The sequence below is a fragment of the Schistocerca americana genome, chromosome 3, assembly GCF_021461395.2.
Source record: "Schistocerca americana isolate TAMUIC-IGC-003095 chromosome 3, iqSchAmer2.1, whole genome shotgun sequence".
NCBI lineage: Eukaryota > Metazoa > Arthropoda > Insecta > Orthoptera > Acrididae > Schistocerca > Schistocerca americana.
The window spans coordinates 749,797,086-749,817,578 of record NC_060121.1 but is presented as its reverse complement, the minus strand read 5'-3'; the positions used below and the strand labels follow the sequence as shown (position 1 = coordinate 749,817,578).

Below are 20,493 nucleotides of genomic sequence, written 5' to 3'. Positions count from 1 at the left end.
CTAGGGTCTTGCGCTACTGGCAGTCGTGGCCGAGTGGTTAAGGCGTCTGACTCGAAATCAGATTCCCCCTGGGAGCGTAGGTTCGAATCCTACCGGCTGCGTGCGATTTTGCATTAAAACGAGCAGAAATTTTCGCACACATGTGACGTGCGTGGGTGAATGCGGATCCAAACCAGTGACACCATTCTCAACAAGACGGAAATTTAGGTTTAAGAATACTGTTTCGCGACGGCCGCTGTCTGTTGTGCCTATCGGTTCACCTCGCACGGACGCTAGTACTGCAGAAATCAGTCGCACGCCCACGAACGCGCCCCCGTCCTTTTGTCGCGCCGTCGCCGTGTTCGTGAGTACGCAGATGTGCTTGAAAGTGTAGGACAGAGCGAGCATTCATTTCTTTCTATGAGTCGCAATTCGATTCATTCGAGTGCGGCAAAAGCAGTGGTGCAGCGTTTCTTTTCTTAAGATCTCGCAGCTGCTTGTAAGTATGTCCATCGTTTAAGACGACACAAAACTAGCGTCAGCGGTAAGTCGGTGAAGTCGCCATTGGAGCCATAATCCAGCAATTACGACACGCGAGTCACTCGCACGCCATGCACCATGTACTACAACGCTCGGCCGAGGGAGCGGATAGCTCAGTCGGTAGAGCGCTAGACCTTCAACCGAAGGTCCCGTGTTCAAGCCCCCGTCCAGGCGAAAACTAATACACTGTCGTAACGGCTAATGTGCTGGCAACGAAAGCACTACAGAAACGAGTGAGGCCATGTCGCGTTCTGCCGTCAGATTGCTTGTCAAGGAGCAGTTTTAATGCTTTGGTGCTCTGATCGCATTTCACAGATGACCTGCAGGCATCGTCTCATAAGACGTGTTTCTGCTGTTCTGATCTTTTCCCTTCTGTAAAAGAAGGCGTAAGTGGCGATATTTCTATATCATACGTAACTATATTCTCAATAATGCTACGGAATTTCCTTTTTCTGGTCTGTTGATTAACACTATTCTTCCAGTTTAGTGCATGTAGGGACTTCGTCACTTGTTTAGCAATCACTTCTTTCGTCTCAACAGTTTTGTCAAAGATGTCGTAACTGGATGTAACGCTACCTAAACTTTTAAAATTCTCATATTTGAAAAAATTTCATCTTTGAGAAGTGATTCCGTTGATTGTTTACCTATACACATTAGGGGGTGAACTCCTTAACGGGGCCGTCGAAGATAATTGCACATTTAGAAAAGACGCAAATTCGCTACTCGTCGAAGCACAGTCAGTTAGTTTTTGTTATCTATGTTATTTGGTTTTATATGCCGATACGAGCAACGATCTTTTGCAAGGTACCTGACTCAAACCATCCACTGCATATCTTTTTTTCGCAATGTAACCTCGAAAAGTGGTTAAGGTGGACATCTATTCATTGTCAGCAGCAAATTCTGGTAGGGACTGACATGGATTTTCAGTGACAAGGCGTTTCACTCGTCTGCAATCCCTGTTGGTTATCTTTTTCCGATTACTGTTCATTACCCCATGTTATAGGGATGTGGCTGCTAGACCTTTGCTTACAGATGCGTTTCACAGTCCCTATTGAATCACCAACAAATCGGCAAATTTAATTCATGGTGTAGTCAAGGGCACGACCAAACACGACAGCTGATTTCTGCTATTGTCACATCTTCTCGTCAACAACTTACTGTGCTCATTGCAGAAACTGACACATACAAACCAATGCAATGAAAGACTTTTGTCAGCCACAGAGCGCCTTACCTCCTGGTACCTTTTCTACACCAGTCAATGTGTACCGAAGGAAGAGTGATGTATGTTCTTTTAAAGAGGTGATTAATATATTGCCTGATAGCCCTATAAATACATCAGCAAGAGTTACTGATAACGGTGATAACAGTAATGTTATAACAATCACATATGTACTGGAACAACAGAAGTCTATTGACAACGTGCGCTGGTGCTTATCATAGTACTAACAGAAAGATTCAGTCCTCCTGTCAAGATAGTCTTACTGCTACTGTGGTCTTGTGCCTGAAGACTGGTTTGATGCAGTCCTCCACGAAAGTTTACCTTGTGCAAACCCTGCTTAGGGGACTTAAACCTTGGTCATCTTCTATTACTTTTATCCCCAGCCCTTGTCCTCCAACCCCCAACACATACATGCGCACACTTTCCTCCATTACCATATTGACAATTTTTTGATGCCTCAGGATGTCCTGTAAGCGGAGTCTTGTGAGTTAAGTTGTGCTTTGTATTTTTTCTCCCCAGTTTCATTCAGTACCTCTTCATATCCACTCAGCCTATCTTCAGAATTTTCCTGTGCTACGTCCTTTCAGAAGCTTCTAGTCTTTTCTTGCCTGGACTGTTTGCTGCCCACCTTCCACTACTATACAGGTATCCTCAGAAAACGCTTCCTAACACTCGTATGTTCAATGTTGATAAATCCTCTTTATCGCAAACATTGTACATACTGATACTCCGTAGTTTACACCCTCTGTGCTTCGGCCATCGTCCGTTATTTGGAAGGCCAAATATCAAAACTTCCTGTCTATTTTCTGTGTCTCATTTCCTAATTTAATTCCCTCAGCATAATCTGATTTAATTCAACTACATTATATTACCCTCATTTTACTTTTGTTCATGTTTGTGTTGAAATACATTTTAATTACAATATACATCATCTTTCAAGTCCTTCAATTCTAAGAATTGCAATACGTTGCAAGAGCAATTTATGCTAGCGTTGTTTCCATGACGACATAAAATTTTAGATCGTAGATAGTTTCACTAAATAAATTTCCATATTCTCGAGCAAAATAATCAGTTGCTTTCCATCTCTTTGTCATCTACTTTGTCATCAAACTAATGAATGCTGTTAATAGCTGGTCATTGCGGAATTTTGTTTCTTTGCCATTTACTTCGTGATCAAAGTAAGGAAAGCAGTTATCTGCTGGTTCGTTGCGAAATGTAAGCTTGTGTAGTCACTCGTTCAGCCGAACCACAACTAGTACAATGTAATCCAACAAAGCACAATTAATGAAGGCTCTAGACGGTTATAATTAATCATTCATGCTCTCTATATCTACAGCCTCCATGTATTTGATCTTGTCAGTGCTTGATACGTCCACTTAGTGTGGTTGCGAGCGGGCATCTTATGAGATTTCCACATACTACGTTTCCGCATTGGTTCCTCAGTATGCTTTCTCTCCAATACCTCGTATCACAGGACAAGTACATGGCATTTGATCACGATCGAAATATGGGGTCTCACATTTGTAGCATCCTAGCTGTGTACATCCATAAAATACGAACACTAGTAAATTCTTTTGCTCTTGCAGCTGTACGCCTCTGGAACAAAGTGTCCTGCGGAAGCACTTCCTTTTGTCAATGTCATAACACGAAAATTTCTCTAAAATTACCGTACGCTATCCAGTTACTTTGAAGTGATCACTACATATGTTCGACGTCAATGTTCAGTAACCACTCACAGAAGGCAAGTGGCAGTTTTAGCAGTGGAGGGTATATAAAGTATGTCGGAGGAGGGGTGTGAGGGGAGGCGGAAACTGGACAGTCGTTGTCATAATGCGGAAACGGAATGATTTATTTGACGTCCAAAAGGATATAATCATTGGCTTCAAGGCCAAGAATTTAAGCATTTCCGAAAAGGCTAAGTTTGTAAACCGTTAGCGTGCCACCATGGTTAAAGTATACCATGTATGACCAAATGGTGCTATCCAAAATCGGGCCATAGATGACAGGAGTGAACGACTGTGGAGACGTGTACGGGCGAATAGATGTGCAACTGTTGAGCAACTGATCACCCAGATGAACCAAGGGTCTGCCAACCGTGTCTCCTCAACGACCGTTCTGCGAACGTCGCTGCCCATGGGCCTCCGCCGCAGACGCCTGCTTCATTCACCCAGGCTGGCTGTTTTCTGAAAGCGGACACTCTGCAACAGTCGTTGGAAGGATGGAGGATCGACTAGGGAACGTTAAGGTCTAGGGAATGATTTCGTGGTATTCCCAAGGTGATGTCGTCATTTTGCAAGCCACAATGGATCAACACAAGTGTATGCAGTTTGGTTTTCCGCGTTACGATGCTATGTACCAACAGGACAATGCAACGTGTCACACTGCTCGCAGTGTATTTGCGTGGGTCGAACAGCATCAGATGTTTGCCGTGCTTGCCTGGCCACCAAACGCGCAGGGCTTAAAGCCAATCGAAAATCTGCGGGAGCAACTCGATCAGGACGTTTGCGCTATGGAAACTCAGTCGGTATGCCTAGCGCAGTTGGCTACGGCAGTGGAGCTGACATGGCTCCACATCCCTGTCGGCACCTTCCAGAACCTCATTGATCATCTTCCGCCGGCCGCGGTGGTCTAGCGGTTCTGGCGCTGCAGCCCGGAACCGCGGGACTGCTGCGGTCGCAGGTTCGAATCCTGCCTCGGGCATGGGTGTGTGTGGTGTCCTTAGGTTAGTTAGGTTTAAGTAGTTCTAAGTTCTAGGGGACTTATGACCTAAGATGTTGAGTCCCATAGTTCTCAGAGCCATTTAGTTGTGTTCTGACTTGTTCTTCTTTCTCTCCTTCTCGTCCTTCTCTCCCGTTCATTGCTGTTTGTGTCTTCAATTTAATACTGTCTGCCTGTAACTTGTCGTCGTTGCTTTATAACACGTTTGTCCCAATGAACGTAATGTAAAATAGACTGTCGAAAGTATCTGGACACCTATTAGTGGACTTTTAATACAAGCCGTGTCCATACTTTTTCCTCACAACGGCTTGAACTGTGCGTGGGATACTTTTGATTGAATATCTGAATGTCTGTGGAAGAATGGAAGAGCATTCTTCCTCAAGAGTCGAATCCAGAAAAGGTAGTGACGTCACACACTGGCATCTGGAGCGTCATCGTCGTCCAGTTGTTCGTCTACTATACGTTGTACACAGAGCTGTAGAATGTATTGATATCCTTCCACATTTAGCGTTTTCTTAAGCGCAGTAAGGCGGCCACGCCCTAATCACGAAAAACACACCCATAGCGCAAGATCACCTTCTCCTCACCTACACTCTTGATACTATACGTGAAGACACCTAACGTTCTCCAGGCATTCGCCAAACCAAAACCCTCCCATCGGAATGGCTCAGGGTATAGCGTGATTCATGGCTCCAAATCACTCGTTTCCAGTTATCCACTGTCCAGTAGTAGCGCTCTCTACACCGCCTCGAGCATCGCTTAGCGTTGACCACAGGAGCGTGTCACTTAAGAGAAACTCCTCGACCATTGTACCGCATTCTTTAGAACTCCTACGCGCCTTGTGTTGGTCGTACTTTCGAACTCACGAATGATTACTTCCAGTGATTTCATGCGACTTGTTACAATCACCTACTGCAATGCCCGACGGCCTCCGTCCGTCCATAACTGATGTTCTTCTGGTCTTTGTTTAGCTGTGGTTCTCCCTTCATGTTTTCACTTCATAGCTGCATCACCAACAGTCAACTTACACGGCTTAGAAGCGCTGGGTGTGTGCCTGATAGACTTGTTACTCAGGTCACAACTAATTACTAGTAGTGTTCGAGGTCACCGGGCGTTACTGACGGACCCATTGTGCTATTACTGCTTCCACTGACGCAATATTTCCCACCTCGTTTAATGCTGGTGGGTCAGCCTCTCGAGACATGTAGTGGTCAATTTCGCATAACATAGGAGAGTCCGGGTACTTTTCGTAAGATAGTGTATAGCTGTTACACGCAAAAGAGGGCCTAATTGCTCCAGTTTGCAAGAATAAAAAAAAGCAACAGATTCGGCATGCTCGTTATCCCAACTATGTATATGCCGACATATAAAGAAATAAGTATCTACAAAACAGTTTGAGTCGAATTTAGTCTTCATGGGAACTGTATAGGAAAATTCTGTCTTTAAGAAACGCACTTGAAGATTGGAATTTATTCACTGTAAAAGGTTTGTACAATGACCGCTGACCTAGGAGATGAATACCTAGAAAAAAGTTTCTTTCCGGGCTAAAAATACGGCTCTTCATTTGCCGAATCGGGAACTTTTCGTAAAGCGGAAGAGATGTCACGAGTAAGTCAAATAGCAAGCGAATCATCTAATTATTACGGACGCAGTATTTCACTCTAATAAATGTAAGGCACACTATAAGTAAATTAATATAAATAAAAAAATTCTAGTTGTCTGCTTACTGATAACAACGATATAAAATGAATAAATCAGTAAATTTGCGTTACAGTGTGTGAAGTTTTATATATTAGGCTCTTACAGGCAATGACATATGTTCAGATGTCTGTGAATTCCTAAGGGACCAAACTAGACTTACACATTACTTAATTTAACTTAAACTAACTCATGCTAAGGACAACACACACACCCATGCCCAACGGAGGACTCGAACCTCCGACGGGGATATCCTCGTGAACCGCGGCAAGGCGCCTAGACTGCACTGCTACCCCGCGCTGCTCACAATGACATAGAGAAAACGTAGTTAGCGCATAGCAACAGTAGCTCACCTACACTCAACAATCTGCCTTGAACAGCTTGTCTTCAGGTATTTGTCTTTCGATGATTGTTCAGTTTCCCTCTCCTCATGTTCAACGATGATACTTACTAATTTGGAAATTTGTGGAAAGTTCCTGTGGGACCAAACCGCTAAGGTCATCAGTCCCTAGGCTTACCCACTACTTAATTTCAGTCCCTAGGCTTACACAGTACTTAATTTAACTTAAACTAACTTATGCTAATGACAACGAACACGTCCATGCCCGAGGGAGGACTCGAACTTCCGACAAGGGGCAGCCGCGCGAACCGTGGCTTCTCAGACCGCACGGCTACTCCACGTGGCTACTTATTAATAAAGCAGTCGATGCACAGTAATTACCGCATGAGAATTTTTTGTAGTTCATTGTATTTTCAAGAAATTCTCAAGCAGCACCAGTACTCCCAATGTATCATATTTTCAAGGGTTTCCAGAACGCAAGTTTGCGAATGAAGAGCTCAAGCGAGCATTATGTGTATCAGTTTTGCAGAGGTTGTATGCATATGGGATTGATCGCCAGATACAAAATTGTTGCGATTATATGCTGACCTGTTCCGGTTCCTGATTCGAATCCAGCCTGTATCCGTGCAAAGCATCAGAATGTCAAACTTGATCTAGGCACAAAACTGCTCATCAACGTCTGTCATCACTGCAGATTTCTACAACGAATTTGCAATGGAACCTATCGTCAGTTAATCGCTTCTATGCTTTTGACGTTGTAGTAAAGGAAAATAACGGGCCTAGCCACAACTTGTTTTCCTGTGATTCGTGTTTCATACAATGGAATATAGGAAACAATAAATTTGCAAGTGCAGTACTATCAGCATTTTGTAGCTAAGTGACATACAATATCTTACAGAAGTCACTATGCCAGCGCCTATCCTTCATGTGTTCTCTGAAAGCTCGGAAAATTGACAAGGTCACCATATGTAAACCTAAAATACCGTGTACCTTCCCCCAAATCGTTGCTCGACTTATGAAGTTTCTCATCTTGTAACATCTTGTCAGACCTACACATGTATCTACTTTCTCACTCCGTAAATCACCGTGAAGTGAGTGGCCTGTGTGCTTTCCATTGTAGAACTTACTAGGGCTTCTTCCCATTCCATTCACAAATGCTTACTTCTTTCACCACCTATTTTTTCAGAGTGAAAGACAGTAACGTGAAGTTATTTTGTGAATATCATAATCAGAAGCAACAACATGAAAAAAAATCCCACCATTTCATTTTCCAAAGCGGGGAACGAGGTTGGGCGTAGATGGGTTGAACAAAAGTTTCGAAACACCAGAAGCACAACGCATTAGCAACCCAGTATGGTGTAGGATATCCGTTGACATTCGAAACAGCTTCCACTCTTGCGAAATGGTTCAATGACCGTCTGTCATGATCACTTGACAAACATTTTCGTCTGCGTTGTAACTTAGTGAATGATATTTTTCCACTTTCCCTGTATGATTTATATATCTTCGGTATGGTGTCTCATGAAACACCAAACACTTCGGCTACCTTCGTTAGGAAGCACTCACCATACCAACACCAACAATCTGCCCACGTTCATGTTCACTTAGTTCCGATATACTACTCTAACAACTACACACAATACTGATGTGACCACGATTGAAAATTCCAGAAGAGCATGCCAAATTTAAAAAAAAGAACCGCAAAATCCCTAAGATTATCGAAGTTCTACAAAACCTCTATATATAACACGAACTTCAACGCGAGATGCTTTCAATCGTTTCCAAGAAGAAGCTCCGTTTCGGAATCTAGCAGAAAACCTAGAGAGATTCTGGACGTATGTAAACTTCCCCAGGGGCAAGACACAGTCAATACCTCCACTGGGTGATGATAATGGTGATGTTATTGATGACAAAGCAACTAAAGCTGAGTAACTAAACACAGTTTTCTGAAATTCTTTCACAAAAGAAGACGACTAAATATTCCAGAATTCGAATCAGGAACAACTGCCAACATTAGTAACTTAGAAGTAGAAGTAGATATCCTCGGTGTGGCAAAGCAATTTAAAACACTTAAGAAAGGCAAGGCCTCTGGTTCAGATTGTATACGAGTATATTTCTTCCAGAGTATGGTGATACAATAGCTCCATACTTATCAATCATATATACCCGCTCCCTCGTAGAAATATCTGTAATCAAAGATTGGTAAGTTGCTCAAGTCACACCATTACCCAAGAAGGTAAATAGGAGCAATCCACTGAATTAAAGACCGATATCGCTAACGTCGATTTGCTGTAGGATTTTGGAATCTAAACTGTGCTCCAACGTTATGTATCACCTGGAAGTAAACGATTTATAGACAAACAGCCAGAATGGATTCAAAAAATGTAGTTCTTGTGAAACACAAGTAGCTCTTTATTCTCACGAAGTCATGAGTGCTATCGACAGGGGACGTCAAACTGATTGCAGATTTTTAGATTTCCGGAAGGCATTTGACACCTTTTCTAACAAGCAACTTCTAATTAACCTGCATGCCTATGGAGTATCGTCTCAGTTGTGTGACTAGGTCAGAAATGTCACAGTTCGTAATAACTGACGGAAAGTCTTCGAGTAAAACAGAAGTAGTATCTGGTATTCCCCAAAAAAGTGTTATAGGTCTTCTGATATTCCTTACCTACATAATCGGTTTAGGGGACAATCTGAGCAGCCCTCTTAGGTTGTTTGCTAGAGTCATCAGCTGATCAAAAGAACTGAAAAAAGATTTAGACGAGATATTGTCTGCATGTGGCAAAAAGAGGCAATCGATTCTAAATAATGAAAGGTGTGAAGTCATCCACATGAGGACTAAAAGGAATCCGTTAAATTTCCGTTGCGCAACAACTCACACAAATATAAAGGCTTAAACCTCAGTTAAATATTTAGGGATTACGATTACGAATAACTTAAATTAGAGCGATCACATGGATAATCTTGTGTGGAAAGCGAACCAAAGACTACGATTTAGTAGCAGAACACTTAAAAATATAACAGGTCTACTAAAGACACTTGCCTCCCTCATCTGGAGTCTTGCTGGGTGGTGTGGGATTCGCATCAGATAAGATTGACGGAGGACTTCGCAAAAGTTCAAAGAAGGGCGGTTCGTTTTGTATTATCGACAAATAAGGGAAAGAATGCCATGCCATGGATCTGATACACGAATTGGGGTGGCAGTCATTAAAAAGAAAAGCGTTTTTCGCTACGGCAGGACCTTCTCATGAAACTTCAATCACCAGTTTCCTCCTCAGTATGCGAAAACATTTTGTTGGTGCCCACTTACACGAGGAAAAATGATCATCATAACAAAATAAGAGAAATCAGAGATCATACGAAAAGATTTAAGTGTTTTTTTCCGCCCACTGTTTGAGAGTGGAATGGTTGAGAAGTCTCTTAAAATGTGGTTCAATGAACCCTCTTCCAGCTACTTAATTGTGAATTGCAGAGTAAACATTACATTGAATCGCCAAAGAAACTGGTATAGGCATGCGTATTCAAATACAAACATATGTAAACAGGTATAATACGGCGCTGCGGTCGGCAACGCCTATATACGGCAGTTGTCAGATCGGTTACTGCTGCTACAATGAAAGCCTATCAAGATTTAAGTGAGTTTGAACGTGGTGTTATAGTCGGCACTCGAGCGACGGGACGCAGAATCTCCGAAGTAGCGATGAAGTGGGGATTTTCCCGTATGACAATTTCAGGAGTGTACTGTGAATGTCACGAATCCGGCAAAACATCAAATTTCTGACATCGCTGCGGCTGTAAAAAGATCCTGCATGAAAGAGACCAACGACGAATGAAGAGAATCATTCAACATGCAGATGTGCTCTCCTTCCGCAAGTTGCTGCAGATTTAAATGCTGAGCCATCAACAAGTGTCAGCGTGCGACCCATTTAAGCCATCGATATAGGCTTTTGGAACCGAAGCCCCACTCGTGTGCCCTTGATTGCTGCACGACACAAAGCTTTACACCTCGCCTGGGCCCGTCAACACCGACATTGGACTGTTGATGACTGGGAACATGTTGCCTAGTCGGACGAGTTTCGTGTCAAATTCTATCGAGAGGATGGACATGTACTGGTGTAGAGACAACCTCATGAATCCATGGCCCTGCTTGTCACCACGTATCTGTTCAAGCTGGTGGAGGCTCTGTAATGGTGTGGGGCGAGTGCAGTTGGAGTGATGTGGGACCACTGATACGTCTAGATACGACTCTGACAGATGACACCTACGTAAGCATCCTGTCTGATCACCTGCATCCATTCATGCACATTGTGCATTCCGAAGGGCTTGGGCAATTCCAGCAGGACAATGTGACACCCCGCACGTCCGAAATTGCAACACAGTGGCTCCAGGAACACTCTTTAGTTTAAGCACTTCTTCTGGCCACAAAACTCCCCAGACATGAAAATAATTGAGAATGTCTGGGACGCCTTGCAATGTGCTGTTCAGAAGAGATCTCCATCTCCTCGTACTCTTACGAATTTATGGGCAGCCCTGCAGGATTCATATCGCCAGTTTCCTCCAGACATTAGTCGAGTCCATTCCACGTCGTGTGGCGGCACTTCTGCATGTCGCGAGCGCCCTACAAGATATTAATTAGGTGTGCCAGTTTCTTTGGCTCTTCATTGTAGATGTAGATTAACCTTTTAAGGACATTGTACAAGTGCCGTTCGTGGTCAAACAAAAAGCGTAGCCTACAGGCTTGGTTAGCATCTGGCTTTATATTCAGGCATTCTTTTCTGGTGGCGTTTCCGTATTTTTGGTCAACCCCTGGTCTTTGTTATTCATAAGTACATCTGAAGTAACAGAACATGACTATGCAAAAAGTACAAAGCATGCTGGAAACAGACCTTCACCAATGGCTGGAGCATCTCTCTAAGTTTGTAACTTGCATAACACGTGTTCATTATGGGTACCGGGAACTGTGACGCAGTAACATGTGTGTGTAATTCATTGACACGATTTATCAGGGAAGGCACGACTGCAGTCCACTTTGAAAATCTGTCCATTTGGTTGCCTATCTGCTGGCGCGAACTAATTCGATTCCATTATAAGAAATAGAGAAGAACAGATGGTTGACTATGAAATCCGACGAGAATACAAATTACAGGTGGAAGCTGTTATTATAGGAATACTGTAGGCCATTAGCAGACTTCCCATTACAACTGGGACACTGATACACAATCATAAGATGTAGCTCATTCCCACTGATTCTATCTTGGAACAAACACAACCTTATAGTAGTCAATGCTTCAAATGGTAAAAAAACCTTTGCTGCCCTTCTTTGTATACGTCCAATCTCCCCTTTTAGTCCTATATGATACGGATCCAACACATTAGAACAATATTCCAGGATGGTTCTCACGTGTATTTTGTAAGCAGTGTTCATTGCAGGCTGATTCCATTTCCCCCGTATTCTATCAATGAATCGAAGTACGTCACCTTTTTAACCTTGTGCCAGTTGTATCTATGTGAGGTAACCGATCCCAACTAATATTGTGGTAACAGCATACTATGTATTTTTTGGTTTGTGAAGTGATCTCACGGTCGTATCTGCATCACTAAGCACATAGACTAACCATTTTGCATCCGTGCATCCACACTTCAGCACCTGACTTGCTGCCCAGCATCAATGGTATGCTCTTGCCACAGTACTTGGAGGTACTAACTAAAGCAAAAACATACTATTCCTAATAGCTATAATTATTAGTCTGCGAATGAAGTAAATACTGTTGTAATGTTGTTCAGTGTGAAACGTCCCCTTAGAAAAATTATGAAATGACTGTGCTAGTAAACCTCTTATGTTATTTGATTTTCGAACAGCTAAGAAAAACTGAACGTACTCAGACATTTCTCTCTCTGCTTATTCTGATCATCACTAAACGGACGCAATCTGACCTTCAATAATCCCTACAAAAGAATGGCACTGACTAAAAATAACCTATACCTTTCATGAATCACTTACCTCACAAAAATCTTTGTTTCTCGAACTACTAGAACACAGCGAGCGCCAATACTGCCAGCTAAATAAAAGATTCTAACTACTGAAGGCACTAACTAGTGATAGCCATAGTTGGGAAAAAAAAGATTTTGATAGAGAACAAACAATGGATTTACATTAATAATGTTCAAAAGTCATCATATATGTCTATCAATTCATGACAACCATCTTTACAAATTTCCTTTTTCTGGCGGACACACGTTCAGATCGTCCGCTTATAGTAACCTCTCCAAACTCTGGCATATCTCTCTCTCTCTCTCTCTGTCTCTCTCTCTCTCTCTCCACGTCCAGCACTGCTCGCGGCTCACCTCCAGCTGCCCAACGCTAAAAACTCGGGCATCTCTCTCTCCGCATCCACCACTGCTGGTGGCTCACCTCCAGCTGCACAACGCTATGCACTGTGCACATCCAACTGCCCAACACTACAGTAGCGAACATTCCAACAATGCCAACCAGTCACAGACTGCACGCAGCACAGTCAGTGATTTTCATACAGAGCGCTACGTGGCGTTACCAACATAACAACCTAAACAGCCTACTTACACAGCCCACTATGCTCCCCACAAAAATTTTACAAATTGTTTTGAGCAGTGCCCAATACTGATTTGAAATTTTTTTAAATAATTACAATAACAAAGATATCAAATGCACACACTTATTGATACACTGTTGATCAAAAGCAAAATTGTCCTCACAGTCCATAAAGACTGTCCTGATCATTCATCACAGTAGTACAAAGCCTGAACAGTTAAAAAAAAAAAAAAAAAAAAAAAACGCAAATAAAAGTAGTGGAATTCCATACAGTCTTGAAGAAGTAGTATTGTCCTTCCAACGGAAAGACAGTGCTAATTCTTGACATGCAGACAGGTAATGGGCCACAACAGAGCAAACTCACAGCAGAGTCAGTCGAAGTTTTGAAGAGTATTGGTAGCTAGGTGAGATGGGTGTTACGATTAATCAAGGAAAACTCCCAGTTGGGAAACGGGGCCAAAATTAGTTGGTTACTGTCGAGTTGCAATTTAAAATTTCGTTATTGATTACTTCAACCATTAAAAGTCATTTCTTTATCGCTTGACCAGGAACAGATCCAAAAAAGCTAGTAGGCATGAGTGCCTTTTCAAAACAATTTACTTTGTCGTTAATAGCCGAGCCATTTTATTTTAAACAGACTTTGTTAAAGCATTTAATAACAAAATCAAAACTTTCCAAGTAATGAAACTAAAAAAAAACATCAATTTCCATACAATTTCGCTACCAAACATGTAGAGAGCCAACTTCTTTTAAACTTTGGCACAACGAAATATTAAATTACAAGGGCTCGCTAACAGGGAGGCAGAACTAGCATTTTCAAAGGATGCCAAGTAGATTAAAACAATCAAACTAAAGATACAGTCATTCACCTTTTACAATAACTAACAATTTTAAAGCCACGTAATTTTAAAAACCCACCAATGAAAGGCAAACTTAACTCCTTTTAAACAGTGGCCAAATTAATCAGAGTAAAATACAAAATTTAACATTTTACAATAACTAACAACTTTAATACCATGTCCTGCCACCAAAATGTCCTGGGATAGAAATAATTAACTGACCGGCTGTAAGGGCGGCCACAATTGTCTCCCGAAGGATGCTCAGGCTAGAAGCGGACTAACAGACCCAAACCGCCTCACATTCAGCAATCACATCGACCTCACGAGAGGCCAGGAGAGGAGGAGGAATCAAATCAGGAACCATAATCCCTGCCCAAAATACACTTCCTCCCAGGCAGTACTAATAAGAAGCCAAAAGATCACTGTCTATAATTACACCGGCGACAGGGACAGGAAATTCGAATGCAGGAGGCCACAAGGCAGAAAAAATGTAATCTAAAACAATAATCACTGCCCAAAAATACACTTCCTTCCGGGGAGTACTAATAAGAAGCGGAAAAGATCACTGTCTGTAAATACACCGGCGACAGGGACAGGAAACCCGGGCGCAGGAGGCCACAAGGCAGAAAAGACGCCTTGTGCACAAACCGAAATTCTTCAGTTAGCATCTAAACCTTTAACCAACTTAACTTTGCAGTTTATAAGAGAAATAGCAGGTGAACTCCGATGCAAAGGTTCCTCACACTCGACCGTGTACACGTCGCCAGCGTACCCAACTGGGCACCGTCACGCAGCCACGCGCTCTGTCACCGGAGCCCTCGTCTTCTCTGCACCCACGGCGGCGGAATACCACTCCTCAGGTTAGGCGAGTTATTAGTCCATCGTTCTCGCCTCCAGACGGAAAATTTTAAGACGTCCGTTGCCGCTCCCACCAAGCAGTGACTCGGAACCACAGCCGTGGCCCCCGGGTGCTCACAACAAGAGCTGTAAGCTCTTGTCCCGTCAACTCGTCCCACTCGTCTCGCACCGCCAGGATAGACCACGCGGCTTCTCGGAACAACAGCCAACTCTCCACCGCCACGCCACGCCGCGGTCTCCTCGTACGAGATTCTCTAATTCCCGATTTTAAAAACCGACCGACCGACTCGCCACCGCTAGGCATCCAACCGGCCGTCCCTCCAAAGATCTTATTCCCTTACACAAGGGAGATCGAGAAGACCAGACACGCCGCCAGAGGGGAATCTCAACAGAATCTTACACAGCATAACGATAAATATGAAAGAATCAATTAACGTTGGAATGGAAGGACTCAGAACAATCTTTACAGCGCGATATACGTTGAGAACCGACACACGGCTCAGTAGATCATCACAGAGCAGACCCACTGTAGTTCTGGTAGAGATTATGGTACTGGTGGGCCACCAGAAGTGCAGACCCACTGTAGTTCTTGTAGAGATATTGGTATTGGTGGGCCACCAAATGTGCAGGCCCACGGTAGTCCTTGTAGAGATGGCCAGCAGCCATCTGTTGCGACTGTGTAGGTGCACAATCACCATCAAAGAGTCTAGCAGATAATATAGCAAGTCCATAAAACACCACTTGTGCACTCACAATCTTTTTGGAATGTCCTTAGAACCAGCAGTGCTGTTAACCAGTCCCTTGCGGAATTATCAACTCACGTCCGAGCCCAAACTGTCCCTTTTTCTTAACTTCTCACATATTGTGCATATACTATGACCAAACAGAAACGTGTACAGTGAAATGAAACTTAATTTGAAGAAGTGGTGTCTATACATTTATAAATTTACAACATAAGAATACAATTGCAAAGGTACAAAATACATCATTAAAGAACATAATAATACAGATAACATTTGTAGCAATGCAGGCTTTACAAAAGAATAGAAATACGTATATACATCAGTGGTACAGGAATTATGACATAAGTAAATAAATGAGAATATTCAAACATTAACTTCTTGCGCTCCTTGCTCATGTCTATGGTTCTGACGTTGTGTTGTAGTTACCAGCAGTTAAGAATAAACTTTGAAAACGAAATTTACTTAATTTGAAAGGGATTGTTTTGCTTCTGTAAGACAGCAACTATTGCAAGCTGTACAGGACTACATCATACACTTTTTTTTTCTTTTTTTACTTGTTTTCCCATCCATGTGGTGACATTAATCCTGGCTGAGAATCTTTCCGTATGTAAGACAGCACAAATAATGAACTGTCGTAGAAATGTTGAGTGACATAACTGTAGTGGACTGGCCCGACAGCCAATCCACTATGACGGGAAGCCGAAAGGCACGCGTTTAAGCTCACGCAGGCTGGCGTGAGGTCTGGAACAGGTCAGAGAAATAAGACTAGCAAAACAGGAGGTAACTGGTAGAATACTTAACTTTAATCCATAATTGGAGAACATCTCTCTTGACTGTACGTGCTTCACAAGATAAATATCAAATGCTATGGCGCCTTGCTAGGTCGTAGCAAATGACGTATCTGAAGGCTATGCTAACTATCGTCTCGGCAGTGAACCATTCCTAGCAATGTCGGCTGTACAACTGGGGCGAGTGCTAGGACGACTCTTTAGACCTGCCGTGTGGTGGTGCTCGGTCTGCAATCACTGACAGTGGCGACACGCGGGTCCGACGTATACTAACGGACCGCGGCCGATTTAAAGGCTACCACCTAGCAAGTGTGGTGTCTGGCGGTGACACCACAATATCTTTGCCAGGTATGTAATAAGACGCAATTTTTCTTTAAAAACATGAATCAGTTACTACACTGGTGCGCAAAACTTACGGATGATAGGTCACTGTCAAGTAACATAACTCGATGAAACTTGGTTCATACATACAAGTGACTGTTACAGTATAGTACAGAAGTTAACAGAAAGAAATACCCAGTGATACTTTTATTCAAAGACCATTCGCCATGTGAGGGCATGTAATGCACTCAGGAACGTTGTCGAACGTGATCGATCTAGTGATCCAGATGTTACTGTGTACAGAGTTATAATGTTTCCATATCTTTGAACACGGTACACTCAATGGTCAACGTTACTGACACGTACCCCTACCACACGTGAATCTTTCTGGGGGATGACCAGGCACGACAGCAATGAACATCGCAAGTGGAGGAGCTTTGGGGGGAATATTCGGTAAATGGACTGGCCTGCCTGTAAACCCGACTTAAACTCCATCGAGCACATGTGGGATGCGTTGTGGAGGCGTAATGCAGCAACTGCACATGCACCAGCGACCAGCCAACCGTTCTCAACCTCGCCGGTGGATGAATGGGACGCCCTACCACAGAACTCCTTATCAACTTCGCGGCGGCTAAGAAATCACAATGCAGAGCATGCATTACCGTCCGTTGCGATTACACACCGTATTAAGAACAACGTTGCAACGTTTGTAATGTCCAGCAGACGATCGTGAATCGCGGAGACTTCATTATAATTATTGTCTTTCAATAAAAGAGTCATTACTGTTAGTCGAACTGCGTAGTTGTTTCTGATACCCTCTGTACTACACTGTAGCAGTTACTTCTATACAAGGTGTTTCCGTAAGAGCGTGCAAAAATGAAACAGGACATAGAGAAGGCTCCATTGAACAATCTGAGGTAGGGAACCTGGAGTCGGAGAAACCAGTTTAAGAAGATATGGAAGTAAACATGTGTACCACTTTGTCTAGAATTACTATTTTCCAGCTTATTTATAACTAACATGAGTACAGGTTTATATGTACTGTGCTGTTTATTTACATGCACATTCTTTCCTGCAAGTAAACAAGGAGGACGAGGTTGATTACCAGAAAGTCAAGATGCGGGTTTTGCATACTTTATTTGTCCATTAGATGGCTCTGTTGTATCGTAAAGTTGTCCCGTGACAAACGTCTATGAATCAATGACAGATCCATTCATTACTCATGACTATTCAGAGACGTATAGTACAATACGATGGAGCAGTACCGGCGCAGTATTTCCAGGTCGCTGGACTGGAAGGGGAAATCCTATTCCATGGCCTGCGAGGTCACCTGACATGAATCCCCTTGGTTATTGCCTATGAGGATATTTAAAGTCACTTGCGTATGAGACCCCAGTGGATATGGAGATGAAATTAGTTGCCAGAATTGTAGCTGCCTGTGATGTGATTCGAAACGCACCAGGGATATTTGACAGGGTGCGAGAGAATCTTGTTTGCCTATGTCATGCTTGCATGGAGGTTATGGCTGTCAGTTTCAGCACATTTTGTAAGATACAGTACAAATGGTACGTTGATTTTGTCAGTGATGGTATTCGCAGTCAACTAATGTAATTAAAAAAGTACACATAATGTGATTTTATTCCTGTTATCTCCTTAAGCTGGCTTCTCCGACCCCAGGTTCCCTGCCACAAATAGTTCTGTGGAGCACTCTCTTCGCTCTATTAAATTTTTGCACCCTCTTACGGAAACACCCTGTAGATGATCCACCTTTCATCGAAATGTGTTACTTGGCAGTGACACATCAGTTTAGCGCACTAGGTTATTAAGAACAAAGTAAAGCAGTTGAACAATCGAATCTACGGCACAAGAAGTCCATGAGCCACATAAGAGCCGAAGCCGCTAAAAGATCAACGGTTACTTGTTTGAATATCCGAGGTTTCATTCATGACAAGAGGAGTAAAATGAGGTCGACGGCAGCACTACCACCGAAGCACGGACTGGGTCGAGGTGGGGGGACTCGGAAATCCGGCGAGCCGCTGTGCAGATCAGCTGTGAGCAAGTCCGGCTTCGTTGCGTCACGGGCGAGAAAGTGTGTGCATCCTGGAGAAACGAAAGCCCCTCCGTTTCGGAGGCGCCGCACGTGCTTCACTTTGCTCGCCCCACCTCACCTTGCGCAACGCCTGTTTCGGCGTCATACGAGTGTGCCGTAATAGCGAGCTGCTTCCGAGGGACTGGGATTGCCCACCAGAGCTGACACTGCGTCATCCTGACACTCCGTAACACTCAACACACGATGCGTCAGTTATGTCTGCAGTGGGTGGCGAATGTCTTTTTGATTGCTCTTGCAGAATAAAAATATAACGATATCCCACATTAACAGTTTATTTATCACTTTCTTTGAAAATCTATTTCAGGGTTATAAATTAGTTTTAATACTCAAATATCCATGTTTCCGAGATAAACACTCTCATCTGTATACGATCTTTTACAGGAACACGATCCGCTTCGTGATTTCAAATACCCAGTAAACGTGTGAGACAGACCCATGTCACCTGTTACTGGAACATTGAAAAATCTGCTGTTTTCCCAGTGATACCAAAGAGACGCGGTTTATCTACTTCAGTTTCCTTATGGAGCTCACCGGACAAAAGATGTATACCTCCAGGAAACATCACCCTAACGCCATGTAACACAGCGTGATAAGGAAAATAGAAGCAATAGTTACCAAATTGCAGGTGTGCTGATTGCTGTGTTCCACTCACTGTTCCAAATAATCCCGAATACGCTCTTTTTTCTAAAAAAGAAAAGAAAAGAAAAAAAGAGGACACGCCATTAAGGAATAATCCGAATGCGACCGACATCGGTAGATGGGATCTACATGTACAAACAAAGTAATTACAATTTCACAAAAACTGAATGATTCATCCAAGCGAAAGAGGTTTGCAAAGTGAGAAAATCTATAACACGTTGGTAAATCTCTGGTACTTACACAAGCAGTTATTCAGTTTGCCGTTGATTGACAGAGTTGTTGGGTGTCCTCATGAGGTTTTTTGTGCCAGATTCTATCCAATTGTCGCGTTGGATCGTCAAAATACTGAGCTACCCGAGGCGACCGTGGTTATATTACTATAATGTGGTACTGTATTGGAGGTGGTCGCCTCAGAAAAGTCACACCGTCGCTGAAAAATGGCTTTATTACTCAGACTACTCATTTGAAACGTTTCGGATTTATTTACATGATCAGATACCTAAAAATTAAAATGAGAACGAGTCTTTACATAGAATACGAAAAGAATAACAGGCATTAACAAAGTACAAAATACAATACAGGAAGACCTACCCAAGTGCACAGAGTGTCACAGGATACGAGCTTTACTGGGTGTATATGTAACGTAAGCTGATAGACTACTAGGGAGACGGGAAGGAAGACAAACCTGCAACCTGAGTGCAGGAGTTACTTGGTGGCGCCGTGGGAGTATTATCTGACGTTTTGTATATAAAAATGTCAAATTATTTTTAGAACCTTAGCAAGTTCGTCAGAAATCTCCCCAGCTGAGGACGTTGGAGCATTATGGTCAGGGCCCTCCAACAGCTCGGGATTCTGAAGACGTAAATCACAAATTGGACAGAATTGGCACGATATCCCTCGGGAGGACATCCAACAACTCTGTCAATCAATGGCGAGGGAATAACTGCTTGCATAAGGGCAGAGATGGACTAACGTGTTATTACCTTTCTCAGTTTGTGACGCTTTTTCTCTTGAATAACTCATACATTTTTTCTGAAACTGTAATCGTTATTTTGTTGGTCTACAGATGTACGTCACATCTATCGACATCCATCCCCATTCGCTTAATTCCTCCCTATCCGCATCCGGTG

At 43.0% G+C, this 20,493-nt stretch overlaps 1 non-coding gene across 1 annotated transcript; it reads left to right on the top strand.

The window, feature by feature from the left end:
• Positions 1 to 19: 19 nt before the first annotated feature.
• Positions 20 to 101, top strand: Trnas-cga. The gene has a single exon. It is a non-coding gene; the product is annotated as a tRNA-Ser (tRNA).
• Positions 102 to 20,493: the final 20,392 nt, after the last annotated feature.